Source organism: Ursus americanus, chromosome 12, assembly GCF_024610735.1.
Source record: "Ursus americanus isolate L20-20 chromosome 12, mUrsAme1.1.p, whole genome shotgun sequence".
NCBI lineage: Eukaryota > Metazoa > Chordata > Mammalia > Carnivora > Ursidae > Ursus > Ursus americanus.
In genome coordinates, this window is record NC_142138.1 from 25,960,393 (window position 1) to 25,980,079 (window position 19,687).

Below are 19,687 nucleotides of genomic sequence, written 5' to 3' on the forward strand. Positions count from 1 at the left end.
TTTTTAAAATATGGTGACTTCCAAATCTGTATCTCCAGCTCGACCACTTTCCTGGACACCAGAACTTTATGTCCCATCCTACTTTTGGCGTATTGTCTCATTGTCTCCCCTCTTAATAAGTTCCTTGGAGCTATTCAACATGAGCCATCCTAACCTCTCTTCTCGCAATCTTAAAGTTTCTGATAATTGAAAAAGCACTGGCAATGAACACAAAACTGTGTTTGATTTTTTATAGCCGTCACTTACTAGGTATACAAATTGGGGCAAATTATTTAACTTATCTGTGTTCGTTTTTTCTATTGCTGCTTAACAGATTACCACAAAGTTAGTGGCTCCCAACAACACATATTTATTATCACTTAGTTTCTGTGGGTCAGGAATGTGGTCATGGCATAGTTCATCCTCTAGTTAGGTGTCTCATAAGGCTGTGATCAAGGATTCAGCAGGGTTGAGTTCTTATCAGATGTTTACCTGGTGAAGGATTCATTTCTTCCCCCTCAAGTTATAATAAGCTGCGTACAACTTACTTGAATTTATTTGTAAGATGGGGTTAGGTATAACCTCAGATAAGTATAAGTGGGTGTTTTACCTGCATGAATATTTGCTGTGACATTCAGAAGTGCTGTGGAGTGTGGGTTATACAGGATTGTCCTATGCATTTTTTGTCTCCACACCTTAAATACCATTAGTGTCTCCTATACATTATGATAGCCAGAAACACTCCACAATTTTTAACACACCTCTTATGGGTGATACTGCCTTCTTGCAAGTCACTGGGTGAGAGGTTTAAAATATCATTCCTAACATACAAATGTGAGTTTTGTGGCAGAAATCCATAAAAACACATTCACTCACTTATTCCACAAATTTTTATTGAGTACCTCCATGTGAAAGGCATTCTTCTAGATGCTGTCTTATTCATGCAGTGAACAAGACGGTGTCTTTCCTTCTCTCATGGAACTAATATAAAACAATAGAAGGGATCTTGAGAATGAGTATCCATCACTTAATACTCTTCTTCGCTTCAAAGGCAAACCCCTTGGAAATATAGAACTTACCAGTTCCCTGAACTCTCTATTCTTTAACTTCTTGTTCAGAGTTCAGTTGAAGTTTATCTGACAATGTTCTATGTAAAACAGGAGTGCCTACTACATGATACATTTCTTCGAAATATAGCCACAAACTTCCTTTCTTTTTTTCCCCGTCTTTTGTCACATGAACTTTCTTTTCCAGTCAGTTGAACCATTGACTAATGGTGAAGCACTCTTAAACTCTTCCACTTCTGTGCCTTCCTTTATGCTGTTATCATTGTCTGGAATGCTCCACACTGTCCCCACATTTTCATCTGTTAAAATTGTATTCCTTTTTTTTTTTTTAAAGATTTTATTTATTTATTTGACAGAGATAGAGACAGCCAGCGAGAGAGGGAACACAAGCAGAGGGAGTGGGAGAGGAAGAAGCAGGCTCATAGCGGAAGAGCCTGATGTGGGGCTCAATCCCACAACGCCGGGATCATGCCCTGAGCCGAAGGCGGACGCCTAACCGCTGTGCCACCCAGGCATCCCTAAAATTGTATTCCTTTTTCAGGGACCTTCCATAAAGTTTTTTTGATTCACCAAAGCAGATGTGATGGGCAATGTATACCACTTTAAAGTTACTGTGTTCCCACTTTTAACAATACTTTGCTGTTTTGGGCTTGCGAAGGGTCAGAAACCTAGCAGGAAGCCAAAAAAACATTTGCTTAGAAAAAGGAAGGAAGGAAGGAAGGAAGGAAGGAAGGAAGGAAGGAAGGAAGACAGGAAAGAATTCTGCCTTACAGTATGGTTATCTGTACATTTGACTAATCTGTAATCCTTACTTTATCCCAATTTTTAAGCTCTTTAAAGATAGGGTCTCTTAGTTTTCAGTTCTCCTCAGAGCCAAGTACAATGTTGCATACTTATTGGTTTATTCATTTCTCAGGAAATACTTATTGACTACCTACTGTCTGCTAGAAACTTACAGGTGCTGGAGTTGAGTGCCTTGGCTCTGGAATTAGAGATCCTGCATTTAAATTCTACCCCTTCCACCAACTGACTGTGACTTTACGCAAGTTTCTGAGAATCTAAAGCCCTTTACTTCCTCATCTGTAAACTAATGATACAATAGTGATTCTGGTCGTGGTGATGATGATGATGATGATGGCGGCTAATGTACAGTGTATGGGACACTCTGTCAGGAATTAACATCAAGAACTAATGTCTGGTGTCAGACTGATCAGGGTACACATCCCAGCTCCATTGCTTACTAGTTGGGTGACCCTAAACAAGTTAATTACCATCACTAAGCCTGAGTTTCTTCAACTGTCACTTGATTAAATGGAGATAAACATGCTAGTGCTTTCTATTGTTGACAGAATAAAATTCAAATTTTAAAAAATGGCCTAAAGCCCAGACCTACATTATCTGACTCCTCTCTACCCAGCACAAACTCATTCTAACTCCTCATGGGCTTACTTCAGAGTGGTCTGCTTTCTCTTTTTCAGACAAGCACCTTTCCACTTGAGTCCTTTGCACTGTCATATGAGAGGTACGTTCCATGTTTATTCAAGTTCACCTCTTCCCAGAAGCCTTTACTGCCCACCTTATCAAAAGTAGCCCTCTGCTCCCCATCTCCCTCATCATCTAGTCATTCTCTCTGACCTTATTTATCAAAATGGTTACATTATTTGTTATAATTCCCTTATTAACATTTTTTGGGTCTCATTGTTTGCTTGTTTATAGCTGATTTTCTCTACTAGAAAATAAGCTTTATCAAGGTGGGCCAGAGTGTGTGTAGTTTGCTAATCTAGTTCTAGTGGCTGGCACCGTGCTCGACCCAATTAGGTGCTTCAAAGATAGAACTGTATGCATAAGTGAAAGAATAAGTACTTCATAGGTTGTTAAGAAGGTTAAATGCATAGTCCTGGCAAGAAATAAGTGATTAATTGATATTCGTTAATGTTATTATTACTAATGATACCGAGATAGAAATGGGCTTTTGTAAAGACTGCCATCTAGAGAGGAAGATATGGCTGTATAATAAGCCAACCACTATAAGCCAAGTACTATAACAACATTATTGCATGCATGGGGCTTTTGTGACATGGGGACATGCAGATATGCTCAGGGAATATTTACTGAACTGTTGTTTTGATGTGAATGTTCTTCAAGAGCATGGCCTAAGAATAAGCACCACGTGAGGGTAGAGGGTGGAGGGAATGCCAATCTTCCTCATTAGATTTAACATTTTGGTACTTTAGAGGTAACAGTCTGCTGTCCAAGGTAGAGAATGCAGTACAGGCCAGGGTGCTCTATCTGTTGACTTTCTCATTTGCTTCATCATCCCTACTCAATGTTTAGCATATCCTGGTGTAGATCATGTTCATGCTTTCACGACCTTCTCCACTCCTCCCTACTGCTGATTTCAAAGAGGGATTTATGAGGCTTAGCCCTCCCATAGTCTCCTCAAAGCATCTCCAAAACTACCCTCCATTAAATTCATTCAAGTGAAGGCATGACCCTGTTACAGAACTGTAGCTTCAAGACCAGCCCTCCAACCTCCTCCTTCTAACCTGTTTGCTGCTCCTAGGTAGACATTTTGGGAGCTGCTACCTCCCTCTTTACTCTTTCCTCTGCTCACACCCTATAATCATTCTCCCCAATTCTACAGATTATACGTTTATCTTCATAGAATGTTCTATATCTGCATCCCTTCTCCCCTCACCAGCTTTCAGTACTTACAAGTTTATTCTTAGGAAACATATTCCCTCCTATTAGAAATTCTTCAGAGCACAGTTGTGGAGATAAGACTGACCTCTCAAATTTTATGATTAGAACCACAATATTTCCATGTTGATAAATTATAGATACAGCAAGGCAGTTTCTTTTCCCACCAGGATTTCTGTTTGGGAATACTAAAACTGCCAAACAGTGAGAGACAACACGATCATTTTTTCTTGGTTGATTTTTCACATCAGGGATATGCACTGGCAGAGGTTGAAATAAGAACATTAATTTTATTTTAAACTGAGGAAATACAAAAAGCAAGATCTTCATGTTATGTAGAGAATATATTATTGGTAGGGATGGCTCTGGTGAGTCACCACTGAGTAACTTCAGTTTGTTGATTTTGTGGACACACAAAGATCAGATGATGCCCATCAAGTTTGATGAGACACTAATGACAGTTACCCTTCTGGCAATACTATCCCTGAACTTATTAAGAGTAGTGAAAAAACTGTCACTGAACCTCTCTGAGGGCATAGCAGGCCACTGGTGGGAGAACAGGGAGAGAAGGGACTGTGTCTGGCTGAATGGATAGTGATTACAACTGATGAACTTTTAGGAGTAGATCAACAAAACATTTTGCCTCTTCAGATTATCAGGCAATAGATTTCCTGTGAGTAACATTCTCAGAGAATCTCTTGCCGTAGAACTGTAAAAAGAAGCTTCAAAGAAAATCCCACAAAAGTTAATGTGTGCTGCTAGGAGAGATTTCAGGGTGGTAGTGGTCATCATTATAAACAACAACAACAACCACAATAGTAATAATTGCAACAGTATATGGGACAGCGAACATATATACAATGACAATATAAAAACAGACAATATCAGAGAAAGTAAAGAGCCAGTGATGGTGGCTAAGAATTATTTAGCACCTAATGAATGTTTTTATGCTTATTTTATCCATACAACAAACTAAAAAGGTAATAAGCAAATAGCAGAGTTGAAGTTTGAAACAAAAGCAGTTTGGCTTCAGGGTCCATGCTCTTAACTACTGTACTTTATCATTCTGTTCTATGCAATATAATATAATATAATATAATATAATATAATATAATATAATAAATATAATATAATATAAATATAATATGTATCATAACATAACATAATATGGCTTCTGCATGGTGTATTGTAGTTGTCTGTGGACCTGTTCATATGTGTATTTTCACCAATTTGTAAGCTCCATAAGAATGGGGACTGGGTCTGTTTAGTTTACCATGGAGTTCCCAGAAGCTAACCTAGTGCAAAGTACCTAAGTGTCCAAACAATATTTATTGACTGACTAGTGTTAACCAGCAAAACTGAGACAAAATAGGCACTTTTGGACTTAAATACTGAAGGACAAAATGAATATAACACTATTGTGCATCTTCCCTTTGAGAAACTCAAGTCCCCCTCATTTTCTGCTATTGTGTGCCATAATGTTAGAAAGCAAGATTAACAAGGATATTGCCAACGGCAGGCAGAAGGCAGTGGACTCAGATGAGAAACAAGAGAGAAGAGTTTTCTCAAAAGCTTTTGCTATGTGCCCATCAGTTTCAGAAAAGGTTTGAGATATAGCTTGGCATGACAGAAATCACTGAATCCTGAAAATGTGCTCCATTTTAATTACAATTTTATTTATAAGAGTATAATCAACTAGACTGAGACACGAAGTACAAATTCCTCTTGGATCTTAGTCCCCCATACTCTTCTCCTAAAGAAAAAATTGTTCAGTCCAGATTAGAACAACAAACATGTTATTGACAGGCTTTGTGTCTAGGACACAACTGTGAGAGGTCTGGAAGAAGCCCATTATCACCCAGACATTCCAAAATCTTACCAATCCACGGGCATGAATGAGGTCGATTTTATCAATACTCAGGCTCTTCATTTCTAAACTCGTGGAGGAGTTTGGGTACCTTTCAAAGTTCCACCATCCCACAGATATTTTTGGAAATCCAGAAGAGTTTTTAATATAATTTTGTAAATTAGTATAAACGTCTGTTATGCCATTTCATTTTCATTTCTACTACAGTCACTAAGGCCTCTGCTGATTCATTCCAGTTCTGATGCTGTGAATCTTTATGGCACTATAGAATTTGGCAGTCTCCTACGAGTACAAAATATTCACATACAAGGTTAGTGAGGGTTGTTTGGGTCCTGAAATGTTAAGCTATTTAGGGAAAGATCCACTTTCTTTTCTCATTCATGATTCTCTATCTTCTTGGAGTGCATATGGCCACCAGGGCACCAGATTGGGGTGGAATTTTATTATCTGCCACCTCACTATGTCTTTTCTGTCATCTAATCTTCAAACTCTGTTGTGAAATTGCCATTATAGATTCCTTTTTCCCTTGGTACGGATTCTTTCTCAGGGGCTTTGCCATATTTCTGTGCCATCTGGCAACCTTACTTTCTCCCTCTCCCAATCCAACCCCAAAAAAATATGTCTGTGTATATAAATCTGAATTATTCTCACCGTGTTGTGAATCAACCCCCACGTAAATCAGTGAATACAAATAATGTGTAGGATGCCATCTAACTCCATATGACAGTTAGTCTGACTGTGAGCCTTGGCTCAGCTGTGACCTCATCATGTAAGATACTGTAATCAATTTTATTTCTAAATCCCAAGATATGTCTATCAATGGCCAGATATTCCCTAGAGATTATACCCACTCATTCATTGGAATCCCCCTTTTTTTATGGAAGTGAGGAGAAGTATTCAGGGACTGTATTAGTCAGGGTTCTCTTTATATATGTAATAATATATATAAATATATATGTGTGTGTGTGTGTGTGTGTGTGAAATTGGCTCATGCAATATGAAGGCTGAGAAGTCCCAAGATACGCAGTTGGCAAACTAGAGACTCAGGAGAGCCAATGGTGTACTTCCAGTCCAAATGCCAGCTAATTTGAAGTCCAGAAAGAGCCAATGTTTCAGTTTAAATCTGAAGGCAAGAAAAAACTGATATTCCAGTTTGAAGACAGTCAGTTAGGAGGAGTTTCCTCTGACTCAAAAGAAAGTCAGTCTTTTTGTTATAGTCAAGCCTTCAACTGATTAGATGAGGCTCACCTACATAAGAGAGAGCAATCTACTTTATTCAGTTTACAGATTCAAATGTTTATCTCATTCAAAACACCCTCACAGACACACTCAAAATAATGTTTGACCAAGTATCTGGGCACCCATTGCCCAGTCAAGCTGATAAATGTAGTGAACCATCGCAGGGATCTTATGCCCTGATTTTCATCTTCGTAAGATATGTTTATCTACTAAATAGCTCGAGGCCTGGGTAGAAAGCAGTCAAGTTCCCAAAAAGCTAGGGAAATGGAATATTAAGCTTTGGAAACATTGTAGAATGGAGCTGTATTGTAGAATCTCTTATATATAATAAACAAGAAACTCAGCTGAAAAATATAGTCTCTAACAACTATCAACAAGAAAAGGCAAACAGCATAATATCAAACATTTCAGAAAGGTAGCAGCTATGGAAAGAAACAGAAGATTCTGGAGTGGAGCAGAACTGTCCCCATTACCAAAAAGCCATTTGGGAATGTTAACAGAGTTCTGAGAATTCTCATTATTTCTTCCAAATCTAGAGAGAATAAAATTAGGAGCATATACTTCTGTTTTCCTTTCTCAAACTGGTTGGTTGACAGTATGAAACCATAGAGATGAACAAGTACTGATTTTCTCTGAAAGAGGTTGAATTATTTAGGTCAAAATTAGGCTACAAATGACAGAAAATTGAAAATAGTAGCTAATTAAGATATGCATGTATTTCTTTCTCACATAAATGTCGCAGGAGTTGACCTTGGCCTGGGTTATGATGCTGTGTATAATGGGCAATCTGAGGCTTCTTCTGCCTTTGTGATCCAGTATTTGTTGTTTCGACCTCATGGAAAAGAACATGACATTCACATTCCAAGCAGTGGAAGGGAGAAAAGAACAAGGATACTGCCTCTTGTGGGAGGTTCCTGAAAGCTTTTACACACTTTTCTTGCATCCAGTCAGCCAGAAATTGGTGACTACACTCAACTGAAAGGGAGATACAAATATGTAGTTTTTATTCTGATGAGCAGTGAGCACACCTTATGATACTTCATGAGAAGTGAATGGATATTGGAGAGAAGCAATCCTAATACTAATTTTAAGGACCAACCTGAAGGCTGAAACTATTCCTTTGAGACTAGCATATTTTCCACAATTAGGGGAATTTTAGCTTCAGTATAGGGCATTTAACAAATTCCAGCAGAGCAGAAACCCTGGATTATAGAAGAGACTGCAGATCAGTTCAAGTCAACTTTGATCTCTTCACCTTACCCTTTCTGCCAGGACCTCAGGTTACAGACCTGTAACCTTGTGCATGGAACGTAAACACTATAACACCTCAAAGTACATAGGTAGTTTGGAAGAGAAAACAAACTCATTTCTGATATTGAACGAAGGAATCAGGAATATATTTACACTACAGAAAAGAAAAGAAATAAAATTAGAGAATTGGGATAAAACTGCTCAAGGATGAACAAATGGGGAAAAAAATGGCTTAGCACAGCTATCTAACCAACTTAAAAAAACCTTGTTTTTTCAAATAATTTACAATGCAAAAGACTAAACCCAACTTTGAAGAAACAAAAACCCAAGGAACAGAAAGAAATTCCTCACAAGAGATTTACGCTATGAAATAACTTAAGAATATAATTAAGTAAAACAAGAAATCAAAGAGAAGACAGAACAGCAGAATGAGATTAAAAGGAAGGTTGCATGCTAAAGAAACAAAGTAAGGATCAAAATAATATCATTTGGAACTACTGAAGATGTCAGACTAAAACGTAGAAAATAGCAGTGATTAATAATCTATTTGTATTACAGTAAATGAATATGCAAATAATTCAAGGCTAGAACCCTGATTGTATTTCCATTTCAAACATGACCAAAAAAGTTCTGGGGCTTGTACATCATGGATATGATTAGATGGAGGGGATTGTTATAGCTAGCCCAACAAAAACTTTTTTTTTTTCAGTGAATTCAACGCCTTTTTTTTTTTTTAAGTCATCCAAGACTGAAGAGACAAGTGTGGAGTGTGAAAATAGCATGCAGCATTTGACATTTTAAAATTTGTTTTCTACTAGCTCCATACAAAGAAGAGCTTGCTCCAGGGCTGGCCTGCGATTTGGTCCCACAACCAAAGCTCAGCGTGGTGAGGTGAATGCCCCGTACAGACCGGACAGTTGGCAATTTACTCCATCTTCTTGGTAGCATTTGTCCCACACGCTCCCGCCTCTGCTGGTTTCCTTGAGATTGCTACAGAAGTCAGAGAAGACACATGCATGGCTTTGAAAAGTGGTGTAAATTTTTCTACTTGCATGAACTATATTTATCTAAACTAAAACTTGGCTTGGAAAGGTATTTGTATTATGGCTAGGTCTGTTTGTCTACATTTCTTTAATTTATGCAGTATATGTTAATTACTCTTTTCATGTGAAAATATTTTGACATTGCTTTTTCTCATTTCTTTGACTTCTTGAATAATTTTATCCGGAGTCTGCCTCTGAAGCACATCTGCTCTCTGGGCTTCTAGCCTTTTATTTAGTGTATACATCCTTCAGCACTGGCGCCCAAGCCTCTTGTTCCTGAAATCTTCAGACATTTTTAGCAAATTGGAATATTATTATGGAGGTGACTTCAGGCAATCTCATTTCCAAAGGTTAATTCTGGATGATCACCTCATCTAGACATTCAAAAAAGTAAAGATACACATTCAGACTAATCAAATTTAGACGTATTCATGTTCCAAGAACAAAACAAGGTACTTAGTTGTGAGCCGAGGCAGGTCATTCAACAAAATTGGATCTACCTGACCCTCTCAGAAGCTATATAATGTGTTTTATCTGTTGTCAGAGGATGATCAAAAAGATGCAATTGCTCTTTGCATGAAGGGAAGCGTCATGTGAATTCAGATATAACGCTTCTTACTCCCTCTACTCTTGAAGTCTAAGAAATGTGCATGAGGAAGAAGACGTGTATTTGTGAACTTGAGGAATGGATTTGGGAAGGTTTCATCTCTTCAGCCTAATACGTAGACAAGCTTTCTACAGTCAAATGCAGCAACCTAGAGAGTGCCCACCCCAGAGAGGAGTCCTTTCCCCTGTCGTCGTGCAGTACACACATCACGTTCCCCATCACTGTCCTATCCTGACAAAGCATCACTCTAATGGGCCATTTAAGTGACTGAAGAGAAGACAAACACGTAGTTCAGAGAGGCTCTTGTTCACTAATCACTTTTCCACACAGCTGATAAATTTTTACGGTTTTTTAAGCTGGTATTTCTGAAACATCTTGTTAACAGTTACTATTAGGAAACGTTCACAGGTACAATAGGAATAATGCCGCTTCTCGTTGTTACTATCTTGGTATCTGGCCTATCAAGGTATTTAGAGAAAAATGTGGAACTGCAGTGCAGGTTTTTCTCAGGGTACACTGAAGCAGCCTTTGCTATAGCTGTGAGATTTTAAAAAAAGTATTTTCCAAGACATCTATCTTATACAGACAAGACTATTTTAAATTGGACTCATTAAATCATTTGTTGTCACAGCCAACAGCCGTGTGGAGGCTAGTTAACAAATGAAAAATGAGCCTTTCTAACTTGTTTACTTTATATGGATGCTTTCTTTATTTCGTTTTTTTCCCCCCTCTGGTAGCACATTGACTTAGGGGATCTTGTTACAGTACTGCCTGACAAAAATTAAAAATGTGAAGGCTGAAAATACTAGAGATGTAATGCCCCAGTTCACATAAAATGCTGGTGAAGAGGTTCCCACTGATAGCGATACCGGGGCCTATTTTCTAGTTCAAGGAAGAGAACCAATTAAAACCTCATTTACTTTGTTGAAAGGTAACACAGAATTACTTGAGAAACACAGAATTCTTGGCACAGAAAGAAAAAAATGATGGTCCTAAATTCATCTCTGAGTTTTTCCTTGGAGCCCCTATTCTGCCAGCTGGAGATTGTTTTCAACAATATAAGCTAAAGTACCTTTGTTAATTTATTCAGTCCTTCACTCACTCACTCACTCACTCATTCATTCAGTTGTTCATCAGTCTGCTTCTAAATGCTACAGTGTATGGAAGGCATCCTTTACAAGTTTATTGGCAGGTAGTGTTTTTCTTTGTTTTTGGTATATGTTAATCTTTAGTTAATTTCAGTTTATAAATATTCTCTTCTTGGTCAACATTAAAAATTTTTTTTTCATACTACTGCTTTCTTAGCTATGGCCTAAAAAATATGTTCATTTATATATTTTTTGGGTTTTACTTTTCATCGAGGAGTCCTTTTTAAAGTTTCCTCACTTTTGTTTATTTCCTACTGGCTTTTCCTGGATGTGTTGCCAAGTCTTAAGCAAAGTAGAATGGTATTTTCTGATTAGCCCCATTAAATACTTTGTATCTTAGAACTTACAATAGGAAAATGTTGATGATGAAAAAGAACTTTGGGAACAGCTAGATCAAAGTTTGAATTTCACTTCCATCAATTTTCTTACTTGGAAAATGGAGTTGACAGACGCATTAGAGGTTAATCTAAAGAGAAAACGAACTATGCATAGAGTTCCCTGCACGTAACAGACACTCAGTAAGTGTCACATCTATTCAGAAAACTTAAACAACAAGCAAAACAAATTCTTTTGAATTCTCAAGTGGTATCTAATTTTTGGCCTAGTATCTACCAGGGGTCCCTTTAGCTCTTTAGCTTTATCCTTTGTGATGAATGATGAGATTCCACTGAATTTTATGCAAATATTTGTATTTTTTAAAAGAGTTCAAGTCAAATCCTCAAAGTTCAGTCGGTTTAGATTTTTGACGTCATTGGTATTACTTGAGAATTGGGTCATTACTGATATATAGGATTATTTACAGTTCCATTACCATGATAGACACCCTCCCCCCAGGTCACTAGTAACAATGTTAGCTAAGCACAAACCTCATAACAACCCTAGAAATAGCAACTTAACATAGTCCTACAATTTAATTTATTCCTACTTGTCATTGCTCTGTTCTGTGGTCTGGTAGTCAGTCTGTAGACTATCACAGAAAACATATTTGAACTAATTTCTCAAGCTATTTTACTTCCTTCAAATTTCCCATTAACTCATATAGTCCACATTTTATTCATTTAGTAGTTCCCCCACTTATTCAAAAATTTTATCATCCTGAGCTTCCTTCCCTGTTCTCTAGTTTCCCAGTTGAAGCTGGATATCTCTCATCTGTCGTCTTGTACTCACTCAGTAAATTGATACTGAATGCATAGCATGTGCCAGGCATTCTTGGCACTGAAGAAAACGCAATAGATAAAACATATTCCTTGACTTCTTGGAAGTTTCAGTGGAAGGTGGAGAAAGGCCAATGATTATTGTCTAAGCAAATAAATAACCAATCTGATTTGAAAAAGTGAAGAATGCTGTGAAGAAAATAAAAGATGGATGGGCGTCTGGGTGGTTCAGTCAGTTAAGCTTCGGACTCTTAATTTTGGCTCAGGTCATGATCTCAGGGTCTAGCTCAGCACAGATTCTGCTTAAGGATTCTCTCTCTCCCTCTCCTGCTGACCCTCCCTCTGCTTGTGTGCTCTCTCTCTCTTTCAGATAAATAAATACATCTTTTTAAGACCAGAAGAAGAAAATAAAAGATGGCAATGGGAAAGGGACTTGGTGGAGTGACGGTGGTATAAAGGTGGTGAAGGGTGATTATTTCAGCCAAGATGGCCAGGGAAGGCTTGCCAGAAGTGGGACCTAAATGATGAGAAAGGAAAAACATTACAGGCGGAAGAGCAGCAAGATGAAAGGCCCTGAGATGAGAACGAGATGGGAACGGGTCTGGCATTTCTGAGGCATGAAATGAGGGTTAGTGTTGCTGGGATGAGGTGGATGAGGGAAAGCGTGACAGGAACTGATGCTGAAGAGGCAGGTAAGACTCAGGTCATGTAGGGCCTGGTCGGGTGTGGTAAGGTGTTTAGGTTATTTGTTTTTCCTAAAGGCAGTGAAAAGACACTGGAGTGTTTTAAGCAGCAAGTGGATTGATCTGATTTATGCTTTGAGAAGATCATTGTGGCTGTTGTATGGAGAATAGACTGGAGATTGTGAGGTTATAAGTGTTGAGGCAGGGAAACTAGTTTGGAGCCTATTTCAGTAGTACAGGTGAGACGTAGTGGTGGTTTGGACTAGGGTTTTAAGAACAAAGCTACGAGGAACTGTCAGATCTGGGAGAGATTTGGGGGGCAGTGCCAATAGGACTTGCTGGTATGTTGGGTGTGAGAAGTGATGGAAACAGTGGTGCCTTGCTGGATTTGGCACCGAGAGACTGAAACCTACAGAACACTTGTCACGTGGTACTATCATTCCTGTACATCACTTCATGCTCTGCTATGGAGCCTGGAAGATCCTTGAAAAACGCGAATCCTTCCTGTTTATCTTTGGATTACCAAAACCATTGCATAGGTCCTGTTCAGTAAGTATTTGTGGAATGAATGGAAGACATAGAGGTAAATCTAAAATTTTTCAACTTGACAGAATCATAGCTGCTGTGTTAAAAACCACAGGGCGTGTGGTGTGGTATAAGAATAAAGGATGCAACTTCTTGGCAAAGACACCAGGATGTTTACAGGTGAAAAGCACGTATAAAACACATTTATGGATAGAAAAATATTTTCTTACCTGAATGATGAAAGTTCAAAATTAGATAAGACGTAGGTCCTTCTTTAATTGCTTTAATTGCTTAAACTTTAACTACCTTAAACTTTAAGCTGCTATTTGTGATATTAGAGAGATCTGTATCAATTAGAATACTTTTGGATACAATTGACCTAAGTCCAAACCTCAGTAGTTTAGGTAGAGAGAATACTCACTGGCTCATAGAAAAACAACAGCAACAACAACAAAACCAGGATAAGGCCTACCTTGGGAAATTGCTCAAACGGGGTTTAAATGATGTTACCAAGGGTTCGTTTTCCTTGATAGCTTTGTTCTTTATTTTAGCTTTACCTTGATTCTCAAATGGTTACAAGAGGGCAGCATCAACTCCTGTCATGATTTTCAGTGCAAGAAAGAGGTCTCCGACAGTGGAATGAAGGTCTTGAGCCTGGCTCTCATTGGTTCACTTTTGATCACGTGTCCAGCCCTCAGCCAATCTGTGCGGCAGAAGAGAAGAACCTTGGGATTCTATTGGGAAGAAAATGGAAAATGGCAGAATGAATAGGAATGTTGTCTCTCCATTTTTAAGCATGTGTATGTGTGGCTTTATACACTTGTTTTTTCAAAAAAAGTAGTTGATATTTAGAGATGTATTAGACTTTCAACTTCAAGAATGTAAAGACGGGGCGCCTGGGTGGCGCAGTATTTAAGCGTCTGCCTTCGGCTCAGGGCGTGATCCCGGCGTTCCGGCATCGAGCCCCACATCAGGCTCCTCCGCTAGGAGCCTGCTTCTTCCTCTCCCACTCCCCCTGCTTGTGTTCCCTCTCTCGCTGGCTGTCTCTATCTCTGTCAAATAAATAAATAAAATCTTTAAAAAAAAAAAAAAGAATGTAAAGACCTTCCATTATTTTTGTGTCCCTGGGACTTACTGCTGTAAAGTAGGCACTAAATAATACTTGTTGAATGAATAAGTAAACATGAGATGTCCCTTAAGTTTATAGAAATCTTTGGGGGACTTTGCTATCAACTTGTGTGATAAAACAAAATAATTCCTGTGCGTGTGTATAAATAGTTTGGGAAAAATATTCATAGATGATCCAAATAATGCAGAGAGGAAATTGTTAGGCTCAATTATGGCATCCTGAAGAGGTTTTGCAAGTTGAGATTTTGGCCTGCATTTTAAAATTTGGATTCTTTTTGATCTCTTTCACCTTTTAGGTATAAAATAAACACCATATTTCCTATGGCATTTCAGAGAACTGAACTTGATAATTCTGGCAGTGCTATTTTGCTCTTTCAAGACATTCAACAGCAAGCACATATGTGTCTGACTAAATGTCACTGTGCTTAAGATTTCTTTAATTTGGATTTGGAAGCTGGCGAATGGAGAAGCAAGACAGAACTTTTAAGTTTCTTATTACCCTGTCCCATGATGTGTCTTTGTTCATTTGATTCTAATGATTCCAACAGGAGTTGAAACAAAAGCTGAAGGATTGGCCTACCATGGGTTAATTACTTAGTAAAAGGGCTATTTCTTGAGTCTGTTGGTGGGGAATGGGTCAGAAAAGACTAATTAGACAAGCTTCAAGTTCTAGGGAAATGCTAGTGGAACAGGTGAAAATAAACTGGTGATAATTGAGGGGCTAATTATCCTCCACCTAGCAATTGGCCACCAGGTGTTCTGCAGCACATGAAAGAAGGGACTGACAGAGCAACAGAGGCTTTTCTTTTTTTCCCAGAGAAATGAGGAGAGTGTGGGGAAACACACACATACACACACACACACACACACACACACACACACACACACACACAATCCCCAGAGGAATTTGAAATGTGTAAAACGGTGTTTCTTGTATTTTTCACTTGTTCTTTCCTGCTGCATTGGGTAGAAAACTGGACCAAGGATATGTGCTTGTGTTTTATTTGTTTTTAAAGAACGAGTGTGCCTTCTGGTCTGTGTACTCATGAAGAATTTCAGTGTTGGGTATACATATACATATATCCTTATAATTAAGATTATGGTAACCATCTACCTGGCACATTTATTAGACAGAAAGTTTACTGGCATTTAGAAAGGCCATTATGAATAACAGAATGAAAACCCACCAGTCTGAATTGTTACGAGCAGCGGCTTTGTAATGACCAAACCTTCTCTTACACGTGCTGTACTGGAATATAATGAGTTCTTAGACTATCTCCAGGGGTAAAAGGGGATGTTACCAGGATATCCTGTAAAGGATCTTTCAACTCCCTTCTTCTGTCCTAATCTGTCATTTTGTTAAAAATCAGCATTCAGAGTTCAGTAACTAAACGGGACTATCTTTGATGTAACATTTTACAGGTAGCATAAATCAGTCGAAAGAGTGGATACCTAGGATTAATGATTACCATGACAATAATGTAACATCCATTCAGAAATATGTCCACAAGCCAGAAATGGCATGATGAAGGTAGAAAACATTTTTTTTAAATGGCAAAAGTGGAAAGCAGGTTGTCAGAAGAATCAAGCTCACACATATATGACTCTTGTCCACCAGTTCTGATTCTGCTGTCTTGAATGGAACAGGATCATTCTGTGGTCGAGGGTGGAGACAGCATCCCCTCTTTGGTCACTTTGCTCTGGAGCGAGGACACCTGCCTTTCTCGACCGCCCTTAACATGGGTGGAGCTCCCAATAGTGACACCGCTCTGGTCTCAGACAGCTCTGCTGCAGGTTAAATGGCTGCTTTGAGAAAGTCCTCCCCCTGCCCCTGTTGTTGCCATTTCCCTTGGAAAGCCAAGCAATCAAGGGTGACTTTGGAACCAGATTTGAATCATCGCTCTACCACTTACTAGTGCTGTGACTTTGAGCAAAGACCTTAAATTTGCTGACTTTTTCTTTTTCTCGTCTGTAAAATAGAAGTAATGATTACAACCTTGCGGGGAACTTGTAAGGACTAAATAAGATGTAAAATGTCTTTTGTACCATTAAGGTTTAACTGGAAAAACAAAACTGCTGTGTGGTGTGTAAACACCATGAGTGTATTATATAGGAAATGGAATACAGAAAATGTGTTACAAATGTAATGTGATAGACAAACGGGGAACGATTAAGCAACTTAGTGGTTAGTAGCAGCAGGAAGCAAGTTCTACTGCTATGCCAAAAGGATAGAAGGAGAGAACAGGGAACACAGGGATTATGTTGGTTTTGGCAAGCTGGACTGCAGCCAGTATGTGTCCGAGGAGGACACACTTGACAGTGATGCTCTCAGAAACAGAGAGAAAGAAGGAGAGATGCCTCACCGTCCAATCTCCATCCCTTGTCTTCCATTAGCTGAACTCATCCAGAAGCCACCAGACATGGGAGCCAGCCTGAGAATACAGCAGCCTGCTGGGCGCAACTCCCCTGAGATATAGAGAATGGGAGGAAAGCAAAGAATGGCTCAGGTGGTAATAGTCCAATGACTGCTACCCTTGGCATGTTGCCTGATACACGGTAAGTACTTGGTTGGGGAGTCAATGGATCCATGTCTTCCCTTTCCCTTGGGTCCAGGAGTCTTGTAGTTCTCCTTCCCCTCTCTCTCTTCCTTGCCCTGATCTTTTAAAGTTCGCTAGAGCCTGGGAGAGATTAGGGAAGAAACATCAGCCTCTGCCTAGGGCCTGTATTCTCTCTAATGCTTCTCTCTTCCTACACAGCTGAACTCCTTGGAATCCCTTTCTTTCCCTCTATTTTTTTTTCTGAGAGAAAACAATTTATTCTTAGATAAATGCAGGAAGTGAGGATTTTCTTAAGATCTCTCACCTTCTTAAATAGCTGCTGAAAAATCAAGAAACTTTATTCTTGACCCCTGGCTACATTTATTAGAGAGTTCCTAATAGACTTGTGTATCCGATCTCCCTACTCTCAGCAAGGCATCAAAACTTTGAGCACTGTAGCGGGATGAGGAGAATGGAGACAACGCAAAAATACACCTGTCCTTACAGGTAAGTCTGGATTTGACGGAGAAACAGCAAGGAAGGAAGATGGAGAGCCAAAATGAGCAAGACTGTATTCCCTTCATCGTCTGGATGTTGTGAATGATTATCCTGAATAAAAGAATATTGAATTATTTTCAGCATCTTCTGATTAAAGGGGCCATATACCTTCCAAAAGATTTTGAACCAAAACAAACAAACAAACCAAAAAAAAAAAAGGGTTAAAGATTTGACTTATTGAGAAGTAGGCCTCCATTACGTGAGTAATTAATCTACTCTGGACTGCTCTGGCCTTGTTTTACAGTATTCGAACGAGGCGTTACTGTATAGCAAAGCCTGCTTTTTCTTCTTCTTTTTAAAGTAAGTTGCCCCACATAGAATCATCAAAGGTTTACCACTTTCTAAAAGCTGAATGAAGGACCAGATTACATTTGTATTATAAAACATATTACTTTTTCATTTTTCTGTGTTTAATATGCATGTAGAAATTAGATGTTAAAGATCAGAAAAAGACTACAATCGCCTTTTTCTTCTATTGTGCACGTACCCGTCTAAGAAGCCCCCAGACTTAGAACGAGGCGTTAGGAGAAGCTTCTGTGGAGCAGGGAGTCATGGGGATGAAGGTTAAAGATAAGAGAACTCTGAGTGTGGATTTTAATCCAATTGGGAAGCTGTCAGCAACATAATGAGAAGCACAAGCTGCGGAGGGACCATGCAGAATGCAGCTCTAAACCACAACCTATGACAATTTAGAAAATCCATCTTTTTTAGCCTTAAAATAAAAGCTTTCCCCACTTCAAGGACTGTCTGGAGAGTATGTCTTCTGTAAACTCTGCACGAAGACTGATTTAAGATCACCGAGAGAAGAGTACAACATATTTCATTGGGGAGACTTTTCCAAATTAGAATAGCTCTTCTCCAGCGATGTTTTATCCTATTAACTCTTCAGTGGTTTGAAGTTCTTGATTTTGTATGGCTCATGTGTTCCTGTTTTTTGGAAAGATACTTAGCCAAAGTCTAAATTCTTTGGAAAGAAAAGTCAGGAGGGTCTGATTGAGTCAGCGCCAATAGCCACCAGTCCCCAAGAGAAGAGATAGGTGACTAAATCAGCCGAGTACTATACTAAAACTTCTAGACAGGCCAAAGGATCTATTACCCAGAAAACCGGCACATGTCGGAGGACAGGGAGTGGTGAGAAAAGGGGGATTATAGATTCTAAGCCAAGGTAGTGAATTTTATAAACACTGTAAGTTTTTAGGAGAACGCCTGATGTTTTCATTAGTTAAGTGGTGTTATTGTTTACAAGGAGCAAAAATTCACTCAAGCTAGTGAGACCAAATAATTGACATATTAATTTGTGATTTGGGGTTGTTCTCTGGCTTCTTTTTCCTCATTTCAAACTGATAGCCAGACTTTTTTTTTAATGTAGTTATTTTCCACTCTGTTTTATTTTTTTTCCAGCTTTATTGAGATATCATTGACATACATTCACTGCCTGAATTTCAGGCATATAGCACAAAGGTTTGACTTACGTATAGTGTGACCTGCTTACCACAATAAGTTTGGTTAACATCCATCATCTCATATAGATACAATAAAAAGAAATGGGGGAAAAAAAGAAACAAGTTATTTTCTCCTTGTGATGAGAACTCTTAGGATTCATTCTCCGAACACCTTCTCCGTGTATCATACCCCAGCAGTAACTGTAGCTGTCATGCTACACATTGCTTCTCTAGTACTTATTTATCCTATAACTGGAAGCTTGTACCTTTTGACCACCTTCTTCCAATTTCCCCACCCTCCCCCCACCTCTGGTAACCACATTCTGATCTCTTTTTCTATGAGTTTGGGGGTTTTTCTGTTTTGTTTTTTAGATTCCACATATAAGTGAGATCATACAGTATTTGTCTTTCTCTGGCTTATTTCACTTAATGCAAGGCCAACAAGGTCCATCTATGTTATCACAAAAGGCACATCTCTCTCATTTTTTATGGCTGAATAATATTCCATTATATATATATATATATACACATATATATATATATACATATATATATATGTGTATATATATATATATACACACACACACACACATGTATATACACACACACATATACATGTATATATATACACACCATGACTTTTTTATTCTCATTCATCAATGGACACTTGGTTGCTTCCATGTCTTGCCTACTATAAATATTGCTGGATAGCCAGGCTCTTTATATTTCATATCCTCAGGGTCTTTTGCAGGATGCAGA

At 38.6% G+C, this 19,687-nt stretch overlaps 1 long non-coding RNA gene across 4 annotated transcripts in view; it reads left to right on the plus strand.

Moving 5' to 3' along the window:
• Positions 1-14,314, plus strand: part of LOC123795315 (uncharacterized) — a 139,523-nt gene extending 125,209 nt beyond the window's left edge. For all 4 annotated transcript variants that reach the window (XR_015726264.1, XR_015726265.1, XR_015726269.1 and 1 more), the window contains one exon: positions 13,815-14,314. This is a non-coding gene — a long non-coding RNA (uncharacterized LOC123795315). The remainder of the gene's footprint in view (positions 1-13,814) is intronic.
• The last annotated feature ends 5,373 nt before the right edge of the window (positions 14,315-19,687 follow it).